At 40.6% G+C, this 27,827-nt stretch overlaps 1 protein-coding gene across 1 annotated transcript in view; it reads right to left on the reverse strand.

The window, feature by feature from the left end:
• The window catches only part of DTWD2 (DTW domain containing 2), a 201,300-nt gene that overhangs the window by 33,003 nt on the left and 140,470 nt on the right, over nt 1-27,827 (reverse strand). The window contains exon 8 of the transcript XR_007155486.1: nt 11,931-12,049. The gene's annotated coding sequence lies outside the window, so the exon portion shown is untranslated. The remainder of the gene's footprint in view (nt 1-11,930; nt 12,050-27,827) is intronic.

Raw genomic sequence — 27,827 nt, forward strand, 5'->3', positions numbered from 1 at the left:
TTGTGGCACTCACTATTAGTTCTCTAGTAGGGGTTTGTCCCATCCTCCTTGATAAGATAACCCCAATGTTATTCAAGCAACCACGTACCCAAGTCTCATGGAATGAGCAACGATCCACCTGAAATCCATCAGGGAAATCCCACTGCTCTCAGCCAGTGGCTGGTCTACAGGTGGGCATGTGCCTCCTTCTGACCTAACAGACATAAAGGGAGTATTTTATTCATGATACACAGAAAAATGCAAGGACAAAGATCTCTCATCTTCTGTCTTCCATTCCTGTTTTTGTGTGGAGATATGGTACCTAGCACTGTGGCAGCCACATTGCAACTATGAAGTAACAAGCCTGTGAAGGAATGCAAATACACTGAGGCTGGCAATGTGGACACATGAAACGGACCTGGGTCCTTGATGATATCACTGAGTCACTAGGCCTATTTCCAGATGGTCTATCTCCATACTTTTTAGTAAGCGAGTAATAAAAGCCCTCATCATTGACAGCCATGAAAATAGGGCTGCCTGCTAAATGCCCGCTCAAAGCATCCTAACCGACTTGCTATCTTAAATAATTCTTAGATGCTTAGGCAAGGATATTTTTTTTTAATTTAGCCTGTTCTGCTTTTCCTCCATTGTCTCTAATCCAACCATCCTTTCTTCTTTTCAGGAAATTCCCTATTAGCCTAGATCACACGACCCATCATTCAACCACATACTTACTAATATTCTCAACTCCCTTGCACACATGTCCTTCTGCTGCACATGTCCAAGAAAACCCCATCCTGGATCAACCAATCATCCACATTTCCCATCCATATCTGGGCTCATGAATATTACCAGAGAAAGTAATCCGGAATCAGCAGATTAGTGTCACCATCCTCGGTCATGTTCTTAAGAATAACCTGCAATGCCTCTCTGCATATCTCATTACTCCCTCACCAACAACTATTTTTAGGCCTTCACCCTCCCTGTACATGGACACCTTGCCTTCTGCCTAACAGGACTCCCTCGATTTCTCAGCACCACTCACAGAGCTACATGCATTCAATCTCATCATTTTCTTTATTTCTTGAAGTCATTAGGTTGCTTATCAAGCACCCCAACTATCCACCTTTCTGGCACTTGTTAAGATCACAGTATCTCATCCCTTTGTACTGGGAGATGGCTTAACTAGTTCTTACCAGGGATGGTGAGGGGAAATGACACATGTTGCTTTGGGGCTAGAGCATTTAACTGACAATGGGAAACCCTCCAGACCTTGCTTCCCCTCTGGCACAGACAGAAACTAGAAGTATTTGGCACCATCAGGGTAACTATGATGAGACATTAAAGTAGAACATGTAGCAGGAATAAGAATTAAGCCTTTTTAAAGAACCACTAAGATTTTGGGGGTTTTTGTTATTGCAGCATAATCTAGCCTATGTCACTGATACATTTTTCCTCCCATATCACAAAATACGTGGTCTCTCCTGCCATCTTACATATATCCTTCCACTACATCCATCATCCTCTTTCTATACGTATCTTCAACCTTTCCTTCATTCCATTCAGGAAAAAAAAAAGGTAAAATTACTTTTATACATTAAATCTTTTAAAAATGTCCTTTATCAGGTCTATATACTTCCTTTGGCTTCCATCTTTTATTTCTTTTGCTTATACACGGCAAAAATATATAGTCAATACTGTGCTCGCTTGTAACCTCCTGTTCACTCCTCATTCCAATACAATCTGATTGCCACCTGACACCATTCTATGGAAAGCATTCTTTCCAAAATTAGAGGTACAATTCAGTAGCTAAATCAAATGGATCTTGGACTGGACATGCTGATAAATTTACCTGCTGAACGAGCCTCTCCTTTGGACTTAAAGTAGCCAGCCCACACCCCTTCAGGATGTATCTGCTGTGCCATGGCCCACAGGCTTTGTCAAGTAGACCTACATGTTCTCTCTACCACCAGACTCCTCCAGGCAACTCCCCAGCCCAGACACCAGGGATTAACCAAGAGAAGGCATGTGATCTAAAGACAGCCAACCCATAAAATAGGCCAGAAATTTGCGATATGTGTGTACAGGCTCAAAAAGAAGAGCTTGGCTAGGTTCTCTCTCCCATGAATATGAACTAAGATCAAAGGACATGTGGCAGTTGGTGAGGAGGCCACTGTGGCCATATTCAAGAAACCACAGAGAAAGGAGTTGGCTGGGAACAGATAACTAAGCAGCTGCTTAGAGATGGCCCCTGGGAAAGGGGTGGAGAGAACAGCTTTGGTTCCTGGTGGCTTTCCAAATCCCAGCAGCTAGTCCTTTTGTTGTCCAGTTGTGTTTGGGGTTTGCTCTTGAATTTACCTGAAACCCCATAAAGTATCCTTCAAGCAAACCCCAATTACTGTAGCATGGGTGGATTTCTTTCTAGCAAAAGACCCTTTTAAAACCTTATTTTAGACTGCCTCCTTATAAGATTTTGCAGTCCTGACCACTCTCTCTTTTTTGAAAGTTTCTCCCTCCTTGCTCCCTTGCTTCATGTTTCTTCTCAGTCTAAGGTCTCCTCTTCCTCTACCATGTCTTTATTTATTTTTCTTTTTTTAATATGAAATTTATTGTCACATTGGTTTCCATATAGCACCCAGTGCTCATCCCAACAGGTGCCCTCCTCAATGCCCATCACCCACTTTCCCCTCCCACCCACCCCCATCAACCCTCAGTTTATTCTCAGTCTTTAAGAGTCTCTTATGGTTTGGCTCCCTCCCTCTCTAACCTTTTTTTTTTCTTCCCCTCCCCCATGGTCTTCTGTTAAGTTTCTCAGGATCCACATAAGAGTGAAAACACATGGTATCTGTCTTTCTTTGCATGACTTATTTCACTTAGCATAACACTCTCCAGTTCCACCCACATTGCTACAAAAGGCCATATTTCATTTTTCCTCATTGCCAAGTAGTATTCCATTGTATATATAAACCACAACTTCTTTATCCATTCATCAGTTGATGGACATTTAGTCTCTTTCCATAATTTAGCTATTGTTGAAAGTGCTGCCATAAACATTGGGGTACAAGTGCCCCTATGCATCAGCACTCCTGTTTCCCTTGGGTAAATTCCTAGCAGTGCTATTGCTGGGTCATAGGGTAGATCTATTTTTAATTTTTTGAGGAACCTCCACACTGTTTTCCAGAGTGGCTGCACCAATTTGCATTCCCACCAACAGTGCAAGAGCCTGAATGTGAGACAGGAAACCATCAAAACCCTAGAGGAGAAAGCAGGAAAAAACCTCTCTGACCTCAGCTGCAGCAATTCCTTACTTGACACATCTCCAAAGGCAAGGGAATTAAAAGCAAAAAATGAACTATTGGGACCTCATGAAGATAAAAACCTTCTGCACTACAAAGGAAACAAACAACAAAACTAAAAGGCAACTGATGGAATGGGAAAAGATATTTGCAAATGACATATCGGACAAAGGGCTACTATCCAAAACCTATAAAGAACTCACCAAACTCTACCACGTCTTTAAAATGCCTGGGGATGCCTGGGGTTCCCTGCTGCCTTCCCCCACCACCCTCCCTAGGAGCCCCTACCCATTTCCATATCTTCACACTCCACCCAAGCTGGGAACTCTCAGGACTTTTTTATTTCTGTCCAACTAATAAGACTTTTTAGAAAATCACATCTGCATTTATTACAATAATCACTCAGTGGTTAGGCATAAGACCTTACATTTTTCATTTCAAAGGGTAATTTGTAACATTATAGTGAATGTTCATGATCATGTTGTCAACACTATAGCACATAAATGTGTAATGACAACTCTTCAACAGCCATCTGATAAAGATACTTTAGTAGAAAAATTTAGAGCAAACACAAAATAAATAAAATAAATAAAATAAAATAAATAAAATAAAATAAAATAAATAAAACAAAACTTGGATGAATCTTCTGTTTAAATGTGTTCAAATGGTTTTCACTATATGCACAAAACTTGTAATTTCAATTTTTACAAAGAAAAAGATTGTAAATCAAGGAAATTATTAGGAATGAAGTCAGCAATGATTTAGGGCAAAATATTAGTCCATACATGTAAGATCAATATGATAATAAAGGTGTCAAAAATGGACTGTTATCATAAAATTTTAAAGAAATTTAAGGCCATTACATCCTACCAAGTCTTTTCATACATAAAGAAATGGAGAATCAGAGAACCCATGATTTGCCCAAAAGGACAACGCTACCTCACGGCAGAGCTGACAGTCATTAAGACCACCTGATTCCTTACCTAGCACCCTTGCCAGTACAACATGATTTATGAGCTGCTCTCAAGCTTATTAAGAGCAAAATGGCAAGAAAATCCTTCAGTATTGAAAAAGTCCTAGTCAGGAGAGCATATACCCTCTCAACAGAATTGCCCTCTCTTACGACACTTTCTTTAGAGTCTTGCATATGGGAGGCGGGAAGCAGATGTTCTGAGAGCAGGGTGGGTGAGAAAGGCAAGCTAACACCTTCTCTTTGATGCGCTTGGAAGGACTCAAACAGCTCTCTCTAGAGTGGTTAAGACAGCTGCTGAGATGTAGCAAAGCTTTGATCCAAGAGCTTCAGTTCCCAAAGTCATGAAATCACCCCAGGAAGGGAAATCGGGTGAGTTTAAATCAAATGTGGTAATCCAAGTCTGGTGTGAAATATATTAAAATTAGAAAAAGTGATGACAGATAAAAGGTTAGTGAAAAACGTGCCAAATTATTTCATTAGAAAATTGCTCTAAAGCACCATATTTAAACATAGTGAGGCTATTTTCTTCAATGTTCCCAACGTTCAACTGGTCTTTTAAAGGTAGATATGTGCGGGGCGCCTGGGTGGCGCAGTCGGTTAAGCGTCCGACTTCAGCCAGGTCACGATCTCGCGGTCCGTGAGTTCGAGCCCCGCGTCGGGCTCTGGGCTGATGGCTCAGAGCCTGGAGCCTGTTTCCGATTCTGTGTCTCCCTCTCTCTCTGCCCCTCCCCCGTTCATGCTCTGTCTCTCTCTGTCCCAAAAATAAATAAACGTTGAAAAAAAAAATTTATAAAAAAATAAAAAAAAAAAAAATAAAGGTAGATATGTGAACATGTATGTGTGTATATATAAGAGTGCATATATATCTCTGTATATATTTATGTGTGTGTATTTACATTTATGTTTTCACTGATCGAGAAAGAGAGAGAGAAGGAAAACTACTTCTGGAGCCTGAACAGAAAACCTCATCTGAATTGGGAAAAATTTAAATCCTGTGGCTCAAACACCAAGCATCTGCTGCTTAGTGATAGCATTTCCAAACTGTAAGTTTAGCTGTTTAAAGAGTAAAATGAATCTTTTTAAAAGCACATGCAATGTTTTAAAGTTATGAAACACTATATGGTTATATATATACAGTTATAATTATATAGTTATATATTTATATACATATAACATATAAAACATGTATACATACATATAATTTATATACATAATATATATAACTATATGTATTTCTTATCACTTTGTTTCTTATATGTATGGCTATAATTGTATATAATTGTATATACTATACATATATACTATAGTACATAACGGTACTGTAACTATATATATTCACATACCGTATAGCTTATAGTTATATACTATATATAACTATATATATTCACTATATACTGTATAACTATATATACATAACTGTATATTATAGAATTATATAGTACATAAAACTGTAACTATATATATTCACACACTATATAGTATAGAATTATATACTATATAAAACTATACTCATACTATATATTATAGAATTATATGCTATGTAAAACTATAACTATATATATTCACATACCACATAGCATATGGTTATAGACTATATATAACTATAACTATATATATTCACATACTATAAGTACAGAATTATATACACATATAACTATATATATTCAGACTATATAATATAGAATTATATACTATATATAACTATGACTATATATATTCACATACTATAAGTATAGAATTATATACCATATATAACTATATATTCAGGCACTATAAGTATAGAATTATATAGTATATAACTATATATATATTCACATACTATATAATATAGAATAATATACAACATATAACTGTAACTATATATAGCATATATGTATACTATATATAACTATAACACACACACACAAACACACAAAATGCAAGAAAACAACATCTGTGGGTTCTAAGTGAAGTTTTCATGTATTATGCCAAGAGAAAACATATTCTGATTTCTCAGTGGAGGACAAAATGGCAGAAAGTAAGTGAGACAGTGAACTGCAGATCTGAATCAACACCTACTCTGAATCCCCAAATCCAGAAACATTTAGACTGCCTGCTCTGTGCAGACAGCATACGTCAGATCATTTATAACCTGAGACACCCACATCCAGGATAAAGTCAACCTCTCTCTTTAAAAACTGTGCCACAGTCAAAGCAGAGCATATACTTTATTTTACCAGCTAATTTTTAACCCTTCAGGCATGGATGAAAATGCTCTTTTATGGCAGTGGTCTGAGTCAGCCTATAAACCTCAGAATCCCTTAAATGTTCTTTGTCATCCTTCCAACTCAGCCCTCGGTTCCAAGTCAAAACTCCCCCTCGAGTCACCTCCTCTCAATTCCAAGGGGAGGACCCTCATTTCCAACCTTCCTTGAAACCACAAATCCCTTGAACCCTCTCCCTGGCCTGGTCCTGCTCAGTTCAGGGTGTATTAAATAATGCCTTCCCAGCTCTTGCCTTTACCAGCCCTTCTTTTCCATCCTCCATTTGTCCAAAATGGAGGGAACTTGAGGGACCCTTAATCCTTGTCCTATATCCTCACGCTGTCAGTGGTTCTATCTTTTCTTATAACATCTAGTTATCTACTCCTCAGCCCCTTCTCTCAGGGCCACCTGCTGAGACAAACACTCCAAATTCAGCAGATCCATCCCAACAGCAGCTGCCAAGCCCATCCTCACTCTGAACCGACCAGGACCGATAGAAAAGCCAATACACAGCATAATCACTCTTAGTTAACCAGATGAAAGTGTTCTCAATCTGCACACATTTCAGGAAGTTTGCTGTAACAGGGAAAATTTCAAAGGCCAACAGAAATCAATCTCTCTCCTTGGAGACCGTCACTAACACCCCAAGTGCACCACTGTCCTTAGCCTCGGGAAAGCAAGAAATTCATTCATCTGTTGTATTTTTAATGTCTTTACCTCTTGTCCATGTGCTGCTCTGTTTATAAGCTGCAAAATGTTTGGGATCAGATGTCTGCTTCTCAAATCTGCTACTTTTGGCAGGATTTTCAGTCATACCTAAGGGTACTGTTTTGGACAATTCCAGGAATTCTCCATGTAAGCTTACAAAGGGTCGTTTTCTTAAAATGCTCTGGACTGTACTCTCTCATCTGGTACATTTTCACTAAGACAGACAGATTCGCCTCTCTCTGGGTTTAAAGCAGCCAGGAAACAAAAGTATGTTGTGTCTCTTCACTCTGAGACGCCTACTAAATCACCCTCTAGCATTCTCTATTTAGCAATGTATTGTGTTTACTGTCTGTCCACCAGATAGAAGGTGAGCTCCAAGAAGGGCAGGGATTTGTCTTTGCTCTCTGATGAATCCCAGTGGCCTATAACAGTGCCTGGCACAAAGCATACGTTCAATTTACGTGTTGAATTTATTAAGTAATTAATCTCCTACTGTACATATTTATCCTAAATGCTTTATACTTGGCAGGTTGAAATGAGATGTACATTTTTAATGGAGAAACATCTTGTGGGCTTTGAGAAGAGAGGAAAAGGAGATCATGAACATTCCATCCTACACTAATGGTGTGAATAATTCCATGAGGGGCAAGCAACGTAACATTTCTTTGGGTTCCAAAATGAATCAAAGCTGACTCAATGTCCCCAGAGAACAAACATTTTGAGAAATCCAAAAAAAAGTCACCTTCTTGGATTACCTCCCCTTCCATTCTTTTAAACAAGAAATCTAGAGCTACAGTGTCCAGAAAAAAAAAAAAAAAAAAAAAAAAAAGGGGCGCCTGGGTGGCGCAGTCGGTTAGGCGTCCGACTTCAGCCAGGTCACGATCTCGCGGTCCGTGAGTTCGAGCCCCGCGTCGGGCTCTGGGCTGATGGCTCAGAGCCTGGAGCCTGTTTCCGATTCTGTGTCTCCTTCTCTCTCTGACCCTCCCCCATTCATGCTCTGTCTCTCTCTGTCCCCCAAAAAATAAATAAACGTTGAAAAAAATATTAAAAAAAAAAAAAAAAAAAAGAAATGGCACCACCATACTTCTCCTTCCAACCTCAGGCGCAGAGATCTTCACTGAAGCTCTCAAGACTAAAACATCTAGTGTCTGGTCTACATGGGCATCCACATGGCCACCTCCATGAGAAATCCTGTATCCACAAAGGTATTGCTTTTCAGTGAAATCAGAACCCTACTACTAACTGAAACTATAAACCCCAACTCACTTCCCAGTGCTCAAGTATCCAGCCAATATCCCAGAATTCCTTCCATTTTCCCCTTGAGTCCTTTCCTTTCACATCACTCACACAAATAAACAAAAAATTATTTGTATCTGTTTGGCCATAATAGTGTCTGATGGCTTGCGCTTATATATGGATAAACCCCAGGGCGTAGACATACAGAAATATATGGGTTGTCTTTCTCTGGGAACAAATAAAAAATACAGGCGTTAGGAACGTCATAATGGGGACTGAGTGGGAGGAATTCAGTTAGCATTGCGTTCAGCAGACTGTGACATAAACCTCAAGATAACAATGGCCTTCAAAAGACTGATTTTTATTTTATCCCCCTTAAAGGAAATTCTGTGATAGCCCCCCGATCTGGTACAGAGGCTTCTATATGAACATTCCACCAGCTGTCTCAATGCCATCCCATGACCAAAGGCAACTGTTCGCGCGTTGACCATACAGAAGTAGGTAAAGGGGGTGCGCCACGTGTTGTTGTTTTTTTTCTAATTTTTATTAGTTTTTGAGAGAGACAGATAGAGATAGGCAGAGGAGCATAGAGAGAGGGAGACACAGAATCCAAAGCAGGCTTCAGGCTCCAGGCTCCGAGTTGTCAGCACAGAGCCCTACACGGGGCTTGAACTCACAAACTGTTAGATCACAACCTGAGCCGAAGTCGGCCATTTAACCGACTGAGCCACCCAGGCACCCTGCCACGTGTCTTTTAAGATTCCCTCAGGTGGCCATAATCTGCCGTTACATCTCATTGGCCAGTACATAGTCACACTGTCAGGCTACTCATGATGGAAGCTGGAAAATGTAGTCTTTATCTCACATGACTAGGTTGTATATTGAGGAAGGCAATTAACAGTGTATTATGTCACAGAGAGTGAACACTCATTCTACTCTTTCATGATGGGTTGGCAGAAGTGAAAAACAAAGCTCAGACTTTTCTCAGTAGGTCCTCAAGCTGGGTAATTTAAATATTGAAATACTGTACAGTGAAATATTGAAAAGTTGAAATATTAATAAATAATTCTTCGACTTTGCCAACCTTCAGACCCACCTCGATGCTCAGTTGCCATCTGTCCCTCCCTTTGGATCAAGATTAGGAAAAGAGACAAAGTCATTTGTCAGCAGGATCTTCTTCTTGTAAGTCCTTTTGTCATCTGACTTGGTGTCCAACAGGTGAATAGATCTTCACAAGATATATATAAAATTTTTATATATATCTATATATTTATATATATCTATATATTTATATATATATAAATAAATATATATATATTTAAAAAATATATAGATATATAAATTATAATTATATAATTTATATATATAATTATTTATATATATATATAAATATTTTTATATATATAAATATATATATATTATATAATTTACATATATAATATATAATATATATATATAATTATATAATTTATATATATATAATAATTTATATATATAATTTATATATCTATATATTTATATATATCTATATATTTATATATAAATAAATAAATATATATAAATTTATATTTATATTTATATTTATAATAATTTATAAATTATATAATTTATATAATTATATAATTTATATAATTTATAATATAAATTTATATTTATATTTATTTATTATATAAATAAATATATATATATAAATTAAAGAATGGGATATAAGACAAGCTAAACTTAAACCAATCCCGATCAATTCTATGCAGGGTGGGCATGAGGCACCAAAGTCACAGAGTACGTGACATTATCCTGTCTCCACCTCCACGCCCACCAAATTATAAGCATAAAGAACTTCCATTTTTTGTCGCATACCCCCCAGAATCTTCAATACAGCCAACACTCAATGGATCTTTGCTGCACTGAGTTGAAAATGGATAATAATGTAAACATACACAAGAACTTACATGAAAAGAAGAAGATGAAGAGTTTAAAACACTTTTAAATCGATGGTAGGAGAGAAAAGAATACTACATTTAAAGTCAGCATGCCCAGGTTCTACACCTGTCTTCATAGTTATTGCTTACTTGACCTGTTTCTCCCATGTGGACAATGCAGAACGTACCTTTGCCCCTGCACTCCTCCTCTGGGTTACAGTGTCAAATTAATATTTATTTCAAAATCCTAAACAAAATATTACTTGTATGTATTCTTCCTCCTACACCTACACAGCAAGTACACCAGAACAAGGACTCTTTGCAACTCAAGGGATAATGAAAAACAAAAGGTGGTAACGGAAGTGTGTACTGTGATGAAGAGCCTGACTCTAAGGCATTGGAGGACCTGCCAGTAAATCTCCCTGCAGCCATATAGACAACAGCCAGAGGCAGCAACCATGAATCACTCAGGTAAAGGCCTTCCATGGCAGCATCTAGGTAGGCTCCCTCTGCGTTGGCTCAGGGCCTCTGACCTGGTTGTTTTTCGGCAAGTGTCACGATCATAATAAAGACAATAGTCAGAGATGTTCTCAGACAGCCTTGGAAGGCCCGTGAGTCATCCGGACAAACACTCTGACTTGAAAGGATGTTCTACCCACTGTTTAAACAATGGCCACACACATCCTACTTGAATAATCCATCAAATATGTTTCTGGAATGTCAGAATGTGGTTGGAATTAAAATTAAAATCCTACCACCAAGCCAGGCAAAAAGCTAGCCGATACTCTATGAGAATATTAAACTGCACTGCTGAGCTTTGAGAATCTATAGCAGGGTTTCCTGTCAAGTCAGGGGATCTAGGGAAGGCTCTTCAGAAGAAGGGGCATTTGGTCTGAATCTAAAGAATTAAAACTCTCAACTAAAGAGGGAGAGATTTCCAGACAGGCAAAACAGCATGTGCTAAGGCCCTGTGGTAGCAAATAAGAGAGCTTACTTAAGGAACTGGAAAAGGGAGGGGGGGAAAAAAAGCGTGAATGGACCAGGAAGAGCAAAGAGAAGAGAAGTGTAAGACAAGGTTGAGGAGTCAGAGTATCAATAAGGGTCTTTAGTTGTGAGAGACACTAGAGTGTACTCTGCCTCATGCATAAAAAAAAAAAAAAGAGGAAGACTGTTTGGAAAATAAACTAAAGAAATCACAAAGCTGAAAGATGTTCATAGGATTTGGTGCCACTCAGGTGACTGGTGATCTTATAAGCATAGTTTATAAGTGTAGATCACAGTGAAAGGGCTCGAAGGATAACCAGGAAGTAGGGGGAAGGGAGCAGTGAGCACAGGGTGTCTTTTGGGAATTTTGGCTGTAAATGGGGAGGTCACTGAGAGTGACTTGGTCCAGGATAGAGATGCAGAATCCAGGAGGCTTTTTTATTTTGTTTTGCTTTTAAGATGGAGGAGTCTGGGCATATTTCAGGGCTAATGAAAGAGAGAGGATGACTACACAAGAGACAATGAGTCATGTTGAGCACAGGCTTTTGAGAAGCAAAAGACAGGGTAGCCTAAGTGGGAGAATTATCCTTACCAGGGTGGAGTGGCTCCACTAGCACATGCCAAGAAGAGAGGAAGGCCCCTTGCAGCGGTAGTGGAAAGACTCCGTTCCCAGCTGATGGCTTCCGTTTTGTCTCTGCAGTAGGTCATTTTCTGAGACAGGGGAAGGTAAAAGATGAATAAAGAGGATTAGGGAATTTGAAGAGTAGATGGGGTTTTTAGAAAGTCATCATAAGGACTGGGAGAATGAGGAGCAACACACACAGCAAAGATACCAGGCAGGGTGGAGCATCCACTGAGGGGCCAGTTTTAAATTCCCAACTATTGGATGTGACATTGTGTCCCGAGAAGGTCCTTTCGGTCAGAAGCCATCTCTGCATTCTGCGTAATCACATAGTGAGTGTTGGACAAATGTTCATGGTTTGTGTACTTTGTGACCTCAGTGCTAAGGACAGCTGTGCCTCCCTTAACTTACTACTTTGTGTCTTGGGATCGCAGTAGGTTCTGTAACATTTAAATCAATTGTTAGAAATGGGGACTAAGTTTGTAGCCCACCTACGGCAAGGTGCACATGTGCTTCAGCACCTGTGGCATATATTTGGGTAAGACATTACCCTGACTTCATCTTCTCAATTTATTCGTGTTTTTCTCTTTTCCCCAACTTTCTCCTTTATGATCATATATTACCAGATAAGTAGGTTCTAGCCATCTTAAGTCCTTTTTGTGGAATGAAGATACAAATAATCAATAAGTCAATAATAGAACAAAAAGTGTCACATGGAAGTTAATTTAAAAATAGCCTGGGTGGCTCAGTCGGTTAAGTATCCGACTTCAGCTCAGGTCATGATCTCCTGGTCCAAGGGTTCGAGTCCCACATCAGGCTCTGTACTGACAGCTCAGAGCCTGGAGCCTGCTTCAGATTCTGTGTCTCCCTCTCTCCCTGCCCCTCCCCTGCTCATGCTCTTTCTCCCTTTCTCTCACAAAAATAAATAAACGTTAATAATTTTTTAACAAAAATAAAAATATAATGATCATCACAGATACAGATAAATAAAAATGTAGAGACATAGATACAGCAATGTTTGCTGATGATTCCTATGGAAACAAGGAACGTAAAACCTAGTGGAGAGTCTACTGTGGGAGATAAAAAGTAAGAATCTAACCATTTTGTGGAAAAGAAAAACATAGTTACCTCTTAACTGATTTCAAGTGTTCTCTAAAACTAAAATATTTTTACTAATTTTCTTTAAGCTAACGGCAAGAAAAATTATCATTTACAATAAATGGTTTATTTGACGTAGAAAGGATTTTCATTTCTTACGAATCGTTTATTGCTAATATTATAAAAGTTAAGGAAAATATTTAAAAGAGTAGTCTCAAAACAACTACTTTGGCTTTAAGAAAAGAATAGTCTCAAAACAACTACTTTGGCTTTAGGAACACACTAATAATGGGGCGCCTGGGTGGCTCAGTCAGTTAAGCATCCGACTTCGGCTCAGGTCATGGTCTCGTGGTTTGTGAGCTCGAGCCCCACATTTGGCTCTGTGTTGACAGCTCAGAGCCTGGAGCCTGCTTCAGATTCTGTGTCTCCCTCTCTCTCTCTGCCCCACCCCCCCCCAGCACTATCTCTCTCTTTCTCTCTCTAAAAATAAACTGAAGAAAAAAAAAAAAAGAACACACTAATAATGAGACAGAGCATGCCTTCCTTTGTAGTCAAAAGAAAGAACCACAGAACTAACATCCCAAGTTCATGTGAAGGAGAATCAGACTGCGTAGGAGCCTGGACGCTCTCAGAAGTATGCAGGCAGGGAAAGAAAACCCCCTTCCCTAACCTGTTTCACACTCTCACTACCCTTGACACTAAAAGACAAAGCCCAGTTAGGCCTTCTCTGCCTACAGCCCAGGTCTCTGAACGCTCAGCTGCTTTTCAGGAACCTCAAATCCACTTCCAGATACCAAAGCGTTCCCCTTAATGAAGCCCTTTCCAGTCCCTCAGGAATCATCCATTGGTCTTTGTTCCTTCTGGGCTTGCCACTAATTAAAAGACAAACAACAAACAAAAACTGCCATCAGACATACTGAAGTCCTCTACTCCACAGTTCTGCTTCAATAATCAGTGACTTTTGCAAGTTCCTTAGACAGTCTGAGCCTCAGTCTCCTTAGCTGTAAAGTGGGGGTAATAATTAGAGAAGATTCGTTTATACCTGAAATGCCTGGGTTCTGATGGTCTTGGGCTCTGTCTTCTGCTTCAGGACTCAAATCACACCAGAAGTCCTGACTCAGTCACAGGTACCCATAAATCCTGTGACACAACCCATACAGTATAGCGGTACCCATTAATGTAGTCCCTGTATATCAACAGTCAAGTGTTTCTGATACCCATTCTCTTGCTATTCCTTCCAAGAATCTGATTTCCTCATCTTCAGCTTATAGCAGATGGCTTTCATGGAAAAAGGGAAAAAGAAGAAACATTTCTGGGAGATAGGACTAAATGTTTCTGGTCAAGTTTTGTACTATCTACAATAAAAGCATGGAGAGTGAGATCTTTTGAGGGCACACTACAAAATTAATTTTTAAGGATTTGATCAGCGATTACCCTGAGAATAAGAACATATTATGAATAATGAGGATAGTGACAAACTCCGGGGCTGTTTCATTTTTATGATAACATGTATTACAATTGGTTCTGATTGACAAACCCCTTGAAGCATATAAACTCAATCAATTTACAGACAGATATTTTTTTCCAGGCTTTGTTTTTGAACATGAGTACTTTTTGCACTTGAATGATACACCAGCAAAGAAACAGATGCTAACCCATTTTACTTACATTAATTCAGAAAGGCTAAACTTCTCCTTAAATTTGTTAGAATTTTTTGTCTTAAGTTGGTAAACAAGAAAGTATCTTAGTAGTTTTGAGTTTGAAGAATGCCACACAAATCTAATTATTTATGTTATCCTTCATAACTTGGAAGATCACATCTTAGTGTTATCTCGTGACAACTTAGGTAAGAAGTACATGTGCCTTGCCATATAGGCTTCCCCCTTCCACTGGCTTTAAGCAAAGAGTTTGAAACCCTAGGAGATGGTAGGGCCACAAGACAAGAGGAGTCTGGGCCCCCAAATTACCAATGGACAAGTGTTAAGTGGCCAAAATTCTGCAGCTTATTTGTTTCAGCAGCTGTTACTCTAACCAATATGAGAGCTAAATTCCTGTTTTTAATTGTTTTTCATGTTTTGTTTATTTTTGAGAGGGAAACAGAGTGTGAAGAAGGAAGGGGTAGAGACAGAGGGAGACACAGAATCCGAAGCAGGCTCCAGGCTCCGAGCCATCAGCATAGAGCCCGACGTGGGGCTCAGATCCACAAACCATGAGGTCATGACCTGAGCCGAAGTCAGACGCTCAACTGACTGAGCCATCCAGGCGCTCCGAGAGCTACATTCCAAATGCACATACTTGCATGATTACAAATCTTTCTCTAACAGAGCTAAGATTGAGAACAAGATACAAGGGCGTGCCACTCAGGGCAAGATGTGGAGACAGTCCTGAATAAGCATCATATATGATGCTGATTAGCTGCTGACTCCAACAATGGGATTCTTACACACAAGTGGCTCTCCATTTTTTCCCCACACTTCTGAAAACTAAGATAAATTCCCAGGCATAATGGGGGCTCTCAAGAAAAGTGACCAACAGGTAATAATGATTCCTCTTATGAGGAAGAGGAGAAATGCAGCCTGCCTCCACAACAGTCCCACTAGAATCCTTCCCTAGGCCGACTATAATACGTCCCTGCTGTCTTTTCTAACATCCAAAAATGCTCCCAGGAGATAGAGATCCCAGTAGTAATCAGAGAAATCTTATTTTTTTTATTTTTTTAATGTTTTATTTATTTTGGGAGAGAGAGAGAGAGAGAGAGAGAGAGAGAGAGAGAGAGAGAGAAAACAAGCAGGGAGGGGCAGAGAGAGTGGGAGACACAGAATCTGAAGCAGGCTCCAGGCTCTGAGCTGTCAGCACAGAGCCCGACGCAAGGCTTGAACTCACGAACTGTGAGATGAGATCATGACCTGAGCCGAAGTTGGTCACTTAACCAACTGAGCCACTCAGGCGCCTTGTGATCAGAGCGATCATGCTTCAAAACCCAGTAGGCAGCTTTATTTTGGTGAATATCAGCATAAAGGTATCATAAAGGGGTAATTTTAGGGGACATGCCTCCATTTGGCAATCAAAACATTCCTCCCTTTCTATATTTGCTTTGTATCTTTTCACTTTTTATTTCAAACTACTTATTTTAAGCCAGGACTATGAGAACCCTCTGACCATTTTCCTCTCATCAGAAAATTTCTTCAGCATCTGGTCTTACTAATTTGCTAGCCGTCTCTCCAGCCTCTGAACTTCAAAGAATCATATAAAAATACTTACCAAACTCCTGGAGGTGATCTTTTAAGAGGAGGAAGCTAATTGGACTGATCCCTTTTGTACCTAAACTTATATTTTAGACATATTTGACCAAATGGTCTTCAAACAAATAAAAAGTTGTCTCGTCACATTCATAAACAACAACAACAACAACAACAACAACAACAGCAACAACAACAACTTAGGCAGAACAGAATTCTTGTTCATTTGAAAAAAGATCAGACCCATGAAAGAATCCAGGAAGAGACACAGGTATAAGCTTAGCTGTTAATTATCCCCTGGGTTGGTTGTGTTTTTTCTTTCATTTTTCCCTGTGCAAGGATTTAAGACACACTGTTAGATATTTAGGGGCATGTCACTCAGTTTACTAGAAATTCCTGAATTCTCTTTAATTAGAAGCCAGCAGGACATCACAAAGGCCATAACAACTTATATATGAAGAAAACAACTCTATTCTCATTATTTCCTGGGAAAGGGAAGGGTGGCATCGATGACAGAAGCCAACACTCCTAACTGTATCACTGGCTTCCTTTCACTGCCATGGGTAATACAACACCAGCTTTCTTTTCTCTTTCCCTCTGTTGAATGTAAATGCAGGTTAATAAGCATATGGAGTGTCTACTTTATGAAAGGCCATAGAAATTCAAAAATGAGAAAGTCCTGTTCTCAGCTTTCATGGGGCTTCTGCTCCTGGGTTATAGATGCAATAAAACAGATTAGATGTGGGATGATGAAAAAGTTCTGGAGATAAGTAGTGGTGCTGTTGCACAAGAGTATAAATATACTTTGCGCCACTGAACTGTGCGCTTAAAAATAGTAAAGATGGTTAATTCTATGTGATGTATATTTTAACACACACAGAAAAAGAGAAGGAATAGAAACTCTCTCCTCCCCTTCTTCTGTCAGAGGTAGAATGAATCAAAATAAATCAAATGGCACCAGGACCGTTCCTTGGACAAGGAAGAAGCATGAAAAGCCAGTGTGTGGGTTTCTCCCATAGGGATGCTATCAGGCCCAGGCAGGCGGTAAAGATTCAAATCTTGGGGGGACTCATTGTGGGTCATGTATCATTCTGGAGGGGAAAGTCAGAGTCATGCCAGCAGGGAAATGTTCCTCCCTGGAGACATACATGACTACATTATTATCACTGAGGAAAATTAATTAATGGTTATGAAAACCATGCTCCCTCTATAGGTGACCCAGTAAAGGCATCAACTGGGCTCTTGCTCTCCCAAAGGGGTAGGGCCCAGTCATACAGGTACCCCGTGCTCAGAAGGGTCCCTGTGTTTGGTTTAGCGCTCTGTTGTCCCCATCTGGAAAATCCTGGTAGTTTTTTCAACAAGAGCTCCCACATTATCACTCTATACTAGGCTCAGCAAATGAGGTAGGTCACCAGTCCTACAGAGCAGGAAGGACACAGCCTCTTCCTCCAGAGCCTGTGTGAAGGGCAGCGAATAAGGGTAATGCTCAAAAGGATGCAGTCTAGGGGCACCTGGGTGGCTCAGTCAGTTAAGCGTCAGCTTTGGCTTAGGTTATAACCTCTCGATTCATGGAGTTAAGCCCAGCATTGGTCAACATGGAGCTGTCAGCATGGAGCCTGCTTGGGATTCTCTCTCTCTCTCTCTCTCTCTCTCTCTCTCTCTTTCTGCCTCTCCCCCACTCATGCTCTCTCTCAAAATAAATAAAATTAAAATTAAAATAAGGATGCAGTCTAAGACATTTCTCAAATTGCAGGAAGCCAAAAGGAATTCAGGAGAGACATCTCCCATAGAAAGGAGTTGTCCTCTTAGACCAAGGAACCCAGAGAAAGGGCTGCATGATAGAGTGTGTATGAGCACAATGTGGTGCAATATGAAACTGGTCAGGGGTAGAGGCAGGATACATAGGTCATAACTAGAAATGCCTTCCCTTGAGTAGGACACGATAGCATTTGAGTTAACTAGAACTTTGACCTTTACAGTCTTTCTTAGAATACTCAACCCCTGAAAAAAAAAAAAAAGGCTTATATATTGATAGTAGAATGCATCACCTAAGTCTGATGGAGATGGTGGGGCAATGGCTAGAATAGGCAAGTTGCTTTGGCTGTTTTTTTTCTGAGCTCCAGTGGAGAAAGTCATTGGTGCTGACCTCTCTAACGCCTCACACCTCAGGCGTGCAGGAGGCTTTCTGAAGTAACAGAGTCTCCCACAATGCAGGTGCCCCCAAAATTTCACGACTCACCCAACTGTACTAAAGACAGGCCCATGAGAAGAATAAAGAACCCAAGGTTACCCCCTATCCCATGTTGTGTTGAAACCAGATTATCTCATTATTACATAATTCTTATCTCTTTCTGCACTGTTTGAAATTTTTATCATACATACACACACACATACACACACACACACACACACACACACACACACACACACACACACTGGCTTATTGTGGAATATCAACTCATTAGGACATAAACCTGATTTTTTTTTTTTTTTTGCCAGTAACTATTCCCAGATGTCTTATATAAGTAATGTCTTCCTTTATATTATCTTGACCTAAATCCATAAGTTTTCAGACATTCTGACTGAATACAAACAGTATCCTTTGGGTCTATAAGGCTCAGCCCTATTTAGTCTAAAATTTTAATATTGCATTGATTCCAGTCTCTTCTATCTAACCCACCCCCATCCCAAGCACATGCCACAGCTTTGACTTGACTGACCTGACATGGATGGATGGGGGCCGCGTGGTCTTTTACATTTCCCCTTTCCCCCTCATATACCCACTGCTGCTTCCTTCCCTGTCAGGGTAGGCCTGAGGTGGTAAGAAAAAGAACAACAACAACAAAAAATACCCTCTTAACTGGGCCAGGTCACATTCCTGCTGTTCTCCCTCATTGTATACACACTACTGCTGGCTGGTGTGGACAGGTGGTGGCTCCAAAATGGTCTGCTCGTAAAAAGCTCACTGGCCCCATCTGATTGTCCCCAGTTCTCTGGAAAAGCAGACATCCAAAAAGGGAATAAAAGTGAAAGTCACCCTTTTTGTATTTCCCCCTTTTTTTTAAGACAAGAATTCTTCTGGAACTACCACTTGGCCTGACGAAAAGAAAGCATCTCCTCTGCAGAAAGGGAACAGAGGGAGAGCTTGTCTTTTCCCTGGGTTAGAGCTGGTTTCTGCATTTGTTTCTATCTCACACCCGGGGGAGGTAGCTGAACCACCTATTGGCTTTGCTCTGAACCAAGAGTGTGAGATTTAGTCATTATTCTGGGACAACTGGAAGCCTGGTGGTTGTATCTGTAATACCATTATTAACATAACATAACATAACATAACATAACATAACATAACATAACATAAAAATAATATATGACTTGTATGGTGATGGCAGAGGTATACATAAAGAACATTTTCATAATACAGAGAAGGGACACTTCACCAAGACCAAGAAAGGAAGGTTCAGAACAATTTGCTACAGAAGAGATGGTCTCCCCTACATCATGATTGGAAAGCCGAAACGATCCTGCTGGAAATGTACAGGTAGAGCAAAGCTTCTCAGCCTTGGTACTACTGACATTTAAGCCAGATTAATTCTTTGTTGGAGGAGGCCATTCATGCATCCCTGGCCGCTACCCACTACATGACAGTAGCACCCTTCGCCAAGATATAACACCTCCAAATGTCTCCAGACATTGCCAACTATCTCCCAGGAAGGTGAAATAGCCTCTGGTTGAAAACCAATGCCACTCTTACAGGAAGAGGGGACTCATGCTCAAAGGTTCAAGGTACAAAACAGATGACATTGTGAAAACTGCACATAGTCCCATATTACCGGAGCATGAGGTACAGTGCAGGGCAGTAAGTGGTGGGAGGGAGGAAAGGAGAAGTATGGGAGGCTGATAATGGAGCGTCTGGTAGAACATGCACAGGTGAAGGGACATCATCTCTTTAGTGATGGCAAGTCTCAGAAAGAGAATGACAGAGGGGATTTGAGCTTCAGACAGGTGGTAAGAGGACAGGGGAAGAATAAGACTTAAGTCAGGTGGCTCACTCGGGAGCTATGGCAGAAGTCAAGGCACAAGATGATGAAAAGCACCTGAACTGGAGGACAGGCAGGAGGAAGAGGAACAGAATGGAATGTATACAGGAAGCCTAGGGGAATGGCCCTGAAACTCACAGCAAATGCACAAGGAGATGAACAATCACGTTCTGTGCCTGGAAAGGAGAAAAAACCTGCATATGTCGAATTGGGGATGCCTTCTTTCTCTCCTTGGTTAATTTATTTATTTCTTTTTTTAATGAGTATAATTTGGTTTATTTTTTACAATTAAATTTAAGCAAAGTAATGTTTCCTATAGATATCAATATCCCACTATGGAAATACAGGCATCTTGATTTAACATGTAAGTTAAATGCAATAGTTTCTTCATTTAAGTCAATTTAACATTTTACAAAAAAAGAGTTTGCATCAGCTTCACAAGAAGAGGTACACTGAAACAAGAGAACAGCCTTCCTCCAGAGTCTTAGAGCAATTTGAAACGTACTTTCTTTTTTTTTTTAATTTTTCTCAATATATGAAATTTATTGTCAAATTGGTTTCCATACAACACCCAGTGCTCATCCCAAAAGGTGCCCTCCTCAGTACCCATCTCCCACCCTCCCCCCCCTCCCCCCATCAACCCTCAGTTTGTTCTCAGTTTTTAAGAGTCTCTTATGCTTTGGCTCTCTCCCACTCTAACCTCTTTTTTTTTTTTTTCCTTCCTCTCCCCCATGGGTTTCGGTTAAGTTTCTCAAGATCCACATAAGAGTGAAACCATACGGTATCTGTCTTTCTCTGTATGGCTTATTTCACTTAGCATCACATTCTCCAGTTCCATCCACGTTGCTACAAAAGGCCATATTTCATTCTTTCTCATTGCCAAGTAGTATTCCATTGTGTATATAAACCACAATTTCTTTATCCATTCATCAGTTGATGGACATTTAGGCTCTTTCCACAATTTGGCTATTGTTGAGAGTGCTGCTTTAAACATTGGGGTACAAGTGCCCCTATGCATCAGTACTCCTGTATCCCTTGGGTAAATTCCTAGCAGTGCTATTGCTGGGTCATAGGGTAGGTCTATTTTTAATTTTCTGAGGAACGTCCACACTGCTTTCCAGAGCGGCTGTACCACTTTGCATTCCCACCAACAGTGCAAGAGGGTTCCCATTTCTCCACATCCTCTCCAGCATCTATAGTCTCCTGATTTGTTCATTTTGGTCACTCTGACTGGCGTGAGGTGATATCTGAGTGTGTTTTTGATTTGTATTTCCCTGATAAGGAGCAACGTTGAGCATCTTTTCATGTGCCTGTTGGCCATCCGGATGTCTTCTTTAGAGAAGTGTCTATTCATGTTTTCTGCCCATTTCTTCACTGGGTTATTTGCTTTTCGGGTGTGGAGTTTGGAGTTTAGATTTTGGATACTAGCCCTTTGTCTGATATGTCATTTGCGAATATCTTTTCCCATTCCGTTGGTTGCGTTTTAGTTTTGTTGGTTGTTTCCTTTGCTGTGCAAAAGCTTTTTATCTTCATAAGGTCCCAGTAATTCATTTTTGCTTTTAATTCCCTTGCCTTTGGGGATGTGTCGAGTAAGAGATTGCTACGGCTGAGGTCAGAGAGGTCTTTTCCTGCTTTCTCCTCTAGGGTTTTGATGGTTTCCTGTCTCACAGTCAGGTCCTTTATCCATTTTGAGTTTATTTTTGTGAATGGTGTGAGAAAGTGGTCTAGTTTCAATCTTCTGCATGTTGCTGTCCAGTTCTCCCAGCACCATTTGTTAAAGAGACTGTCTTTTTTCCATTGGATGTTCTTTCCTGCTTTGTCAAAGATGAGTTGGCCATACGTTTGTGGGTCTACTTCTGGGGTTTCTATTCTATTCCATTGGTCTATGTGTCTGTTTTTGTGCCATCTCCTTGGTTAATTTAAAATCTCAACTTATGGAGATCTCTTTCATTGGGACAGTTTTCTGGAATTCCCAAGGATGAGATGCCCTGAGATCATAAGCAACAAAGATGCTTATATTTTGATCGTTACCACCTCAAGGGACTTGCTCAACAAACAAAACACCACAAACAACACAGTTGGGCTCTGTAGGTGGCTTAGAATCCCTCTTTTCAAATACCATTGTGACATTACTCCAACATTGGCCAAATTACCAGCAAAGAGTCATCATGGTTTTGATATTATCTCTGGCAAACTATTAAAAAGAAAACATGAGAGAGGCCAAGGTACTATAAAAAGAAGAAAGGACTCCTACCAAAGAATTTGATAAAAATGACTTTGCCCCAGGTTGCTAACTTTACCTTAGAAGAAAACATGGCTATGATTTTGATTTGATGCATTATGAATTCATTCCAATGGGAGCCTTTCTGAAAAGGAAAGCTGTGCAGACAAAGTATAGATACAAAAGCAAAGGGGTAGTGGCTGTACAGTTGAGCACACAACAACGGCATTTTTAACATACTATATGGAGGGAACCTTTTAAAAGGAGATTTGGCTCCTGAATAAACTTTTCATGGTAAGCAATCAGGGAAGTTAAGCTCCCCTTATTAGCCTCTTTTTCTGTTCTTCTCAGTGGCCCATATCGTTTAAACTAATAAGCAGCAGCAGTTGAAATACACAAAAAGCTCCTGATAAACAACAGCTAAGGGAGGCCAGAAAACGGGCAAAATTCAGCTCTCGTGACATAAATCTCAATGCAAATCCAAAACCTGGCATATGTGGCTACGACAGTGCCCCCAAATGACACAGAAAGGCATTCGCCTGATCTCTTAAGTATATTTTTCACGTGTTAATGTTACAAGAATGTAAAAAAGAATTCCATTTCCTGCTTGATATATTCTCTCCCAATGTCTTCCAGGTCCAAAGATTTGGAGACTCTCCAAACAACACATAATAACACAAGAGGAGGAAGGAAATGAAGGGGGGGGGGTAGGTAAGAGCAATTTGCATTTCTCTTGTGTTCCATACTTGTTTAACAGCCTATCATCAATATCACTACTGATTTGGTTTCAGCTAAGTTGCAAGCAAGCGTGCTGTCAGTACTAGGAAAGGTGATTTCCAGGTTAAAATAAGTAGGGGGTAGGATGACGGTATCTCCATTTTTAGGCATCCCTTGGTTAATGGCATCTGCATTTCATTCTTGGTTGCCCAGTGCAAACTGCCTCACTTCTTTATGTAACACAGTCCTCATCAGTCAAGTGGGACTCAAAGCCAGCACCACTCACCCCTGTAGAAATTCCTCTAGAACAGTGCCACTTCAAGTAGAGTCACAGAGCAGTAGCATAAACATCATCTTCATGCTTGTTAGAAATTGTGAATGACAAGTTCCAGCCCAGATTTACTGAATTAATCACTCACTTTGACGCACTTTGAGCAGCACTGCCCTAGAAGCAAGCTGCCGGTCTGCAGCCTGCCTGTCCCCAGTCCACTATAGATAAATACAGACTGTGGGTGTCAGCACTTAAAGCATTCACAGACATGTGACACTCTGGCCGTATCCAAGCACATGAGCGATGGACTCATGTCCTTCAAAAGCAATGGACCAGTGTAGGGTTTCAGCATTTGTGTGGTGAGCTGTATAAGGCACAATGTGCCACCAGTCATGGATAGCAGAACCCCCCATCATCATGATGGATTAAAAAAAAGAAAATTCCTTCATCAGAGAGTCTGAAAAGTCCTACTCTAGAGCAAAGGTCAGTAAACTTTTTCTAAAAAGGACCACACAGTCCATAAAGCTTAATATCTTAAGCTCTGTAGGTCATAAAGTCTCTGTAGCAACTACTTACCTGCAATTATAAAGCAAAAGCATTAAGAAAGTGTAAGCAAATGAGCATGACTGTTCCAACAAAACTTTATCTACCAAAACAAGCGGAGGGCCAGATCTGGTCCACAGGCTGCTCTGTGCCAACTCCTCTTTAAAGGATGACTGGTGACCAAATATGATGACATCAGAAGATTCTGCCGAATCTGCTTGATTTCACGCAACCCTTACTTTCGAGAACTGAGAAGATGAGACAAACTACCACGATCCTCTACTTTTGTCAGTGGTTTTCCTTCCTTACAGTGACCACAGAAATAGAAATTGTACCTCCCCCTTTGCTCCTGTAACAGTGAGAAACCTGAGGACAAAGCCAAACACATCTGGTCAACCTTCAACTACCACCCTAACAAAAAAAAGAGGATCAAAAAGGAAATGGCCGCATCACAGAAGGAAAAGTTAAGTCTCCCTTCCTCTAGTTCCAGGATCTACAAAGTATGGCCCATTGGTGAATGGCGTCTGCCAAATTCAGCCTGCCACCTGTTTCTATAAATAAAGTTTTACTGGAACAAAGCCATGACCACACAATTACAAACTGTCTATGGCACGGCTGCTTTTGAAGTACAGTGGCAGGGGGGAGCACCAACCTTATGTCCCACAAAGCCTAAAATATTTACTATTTGGATCTTTAAAGAAAAAAAAAAAAATGCAGCCTCTGCTATGTTCCTCCCATGACTAGCAGCCCCTAGTTCCAGTCCAGAAAGCCTCAAGCAAGTAGGTAAGAAGACAGATATCTACAACGCCATTAGCAGGACTTCTGTCAACTACTTTCTCTGGAAAAATCTTCTTTTGCTAAACAAAGTGGCACAGTTAGAGGCTTCTTGCTGAGTTCCTCCCAAGTTTCTTGGTGGCTTTCAAGTCCCTTTTAAATAACTTCTTTTAACTATTAAAAATATACAGGCAGGGTTACTTATTGATGAAGCAGTCTATTAGTCATGTAAAGGCAGCATTAACTTGGTGCCTTTTTACATTAAACTCATACAAAGAATATTAAAAGCCTTGACAAGAAAAAAAAAAAAACTTGACAAGATAGACAAAAACATCCTTGCATGTAGATCTCTGGAACATTCCCAGAGTGAGCGAACAAATGGGTTCTCTTATTTCCCAGAGAACTGGGGGCTTTGTTTTTGTCAGAACTTCAAAGAATACAAAGCATCATAAATACATGGAGCAAACTTCAACAAACAAAACCTTCCGGCCTTTGAATCCATTGTGAGTAACACACATAACATGAAGGAAAGTAGGCTGCAAGAGTCTGGGTAATAGCAGAAATTCACCAAAAAAAAAAAAAAAAAAAGCGCTGTGTAACATGGTGCTAACAAAACACAGTTGTTTCACTGGTAGCCAGTTGGAAGGAAACAAGTGCCGTATCAGTTACCTAATGGTCTGTGGAGGCGCCTTATAAATACTACTAGTGCCACCTTCTGGTCCTCTGATGCTACTGCATGACCCTTATCCCATCTTGGCCTCATTTCCCCCAAGCCACTGAATAACGTGTGTCCTAGAATCATGGACTAAATAGAAAAAAAGATCTGCAGAGCTCTCTACAGATCTTCACAGATTACGGAGACCCCAGACCAACCTGCCTTCGTGCTGATGTTTAATACTGACTTTTGAGACCACAGGGTGGTTACGTTGGAAAGACCAGAATCGCTTCTGACCTTACTTTTTGGCTCCAAAAGCTTGAGAATTCTGTAAACCAGAGAGATAGGATTATACAACTAGGCTTCCACCCCCTCACAGCTCTCTTCATGCCCCAAAGATAGCCAGGCAAAGGGAAGTCATTGGACAAGTTGAAAAAGATGAGAGGTATGTTACTGTTTGGAGCCACTTTTCCCTGATAGTGAAGAAAGGGACTCTTGGGTTTGGAACCAGGTTTCTTTAGGCAGGTTGCCATGCTCCTCATGAGAGCATTTTAGGAGTCAAAGGTTGGTAGGAGAAGTAATTTCTCTTCTGTTTTATAACACTTGCTGCAGAAGTGAGTCTCAGGAAATAAACAGAGGAAGTGCCCAGAACCTGCAGGGAAAAGCCCACCTACACAACCACAGGAATAGAACCAGCCTTGCTCTTCACACACAGACATTCTCTGCCTTATCTGCCTTCATCCTCAGTCACATTCTGGATACAGAGCAGGGAAGGCCCGGCCACAAGGTTTCAAGGAGGAAGATCAGGAAGGGAAAGCTTAAAGCAGGACAGGGAGGTGAGGCCCCGCGGGAAATACATTAGGGCCTGGGGGGAAAGTGAAAGTTTCATAGTGTCTTCCTTGACTGAGATGAGAGCCTGGCCTGCCTGTGCTAAACCCTTTGCTTCTGATTTGAAAAACATTTGGCTTCCTGAAGAGTAAAAACTATTAAGGGCCTTTTCGTAATCCATCTTGCACATCTTCAGAATTGACGTCAGCAAGTCACGAAGGGAGTTTCTACCAGTCCTCCCTGGGTGGAGTGATGATGGCAATGATACAGGGCCATTGTGGCCCAGGATCCCCAAGGGGAGGGAAAGGAAGGATGTTCACAGGGATCTTCTGGGCTCTGTCAGGAAGAGGGAGAAACACATCCCTCTAAGGAAAAAAAGGCATTTGTCTCAAAGAAAAATGGCTGTACTGGGGGGGAAATGTCATACTTAATGAAGCTAACCAATGGTAAAGGAAGCAAGCTGCAATCTCTTCAGAATGTTAGAAAAATAATGTTTATGTTTAGAAGATGTTGTTATCATTTACAATTATAGCTGCCATTTGTTAATGGACACTGTTTTCCTTTAATCATAGAGGCGTTTATTACCCCTGTTCTACAGATGATCAAACTGAGGTTCAAGAAAGTTCAGTAACTTTCCCAAGGTCAACAGGGAGTAGGCAGAAATAAACCCAGTTCTGTCTCAGTCCACTCCACCCCCAGTTTCCATGATTCGAGCAGTTGGTTTGCTCTCACGAAATTAAGCCTGCACATGAGTACGTGTACCGAGATTCTCCCATTTTGGAAACTGAAGACTGGAAAGACAGACTTCCACGTTGACATCATAGATTGGCAGACTCACGCTTACAAACAAGTGACCCCTCCAAACTCCCAGCTGAAATGGACCAGGATGGCCGGGGCTGCCTCTACCAACAGCTCTTCCTGCAGCTGGAACCATGGTAGCTGTTTCACCTCTTGCCAAGTCAACAGCCTGAAGTGCACTGCCCATTCTCAGCCCCACATAGTCATCATCTCACTGTTAGCTTTTCTGTCTCCTGTACTTTTTATTTGGACCCTTCCAAGGTGAGAAAGGGGTCTACAATTTATAGCAGGTAGATGTTTTACACTGAGCCTTGACAGGGAATTCACCAGACTCCTCCAGCAGAAGCCAGCCAGCAGGACACTCGATGATCAGGAGAGTTAGGGAATATCTCCACAATGACCTGAGAAGACACCAAAAACAGCACAGGGACCCAAAGACTGGCTATCCCGTCCCGATTTCCTTAAGGTACGCTGTGCTGATATGTACATGGCACCTCGGAACAGAAAGTGAAGAGGCAAATATTCAAAAGGAGAGAAATAACCTAACTTTGAATCTTGAATGAAATGAATATTTACCCCAAAGACCCTGAGCTAACTTAAGAGAGACTATTTCAAAACACAAGAGGGGCAACTGGGTGGCTCAGTCAGTTAAGCGTCTGACTTCAGCTCAGGTCATGATCTCAAAG

The sequence above is a fragment of the Prionailurus viverrinus genome, chromosome A1 (genome assembly GCF_022837055.1).
Source record: "Prionailurus viverrinus isolate Anna chromosome A1, UM_Priviv_1.0, whole genome shotgun sequence".
Taxonomy (NCBI): Eukaryota; Metazoa; Chordata; class Mammalia; order Carnivora; family Felidae; genus Prionailurus; species Prionailurus viverrinus.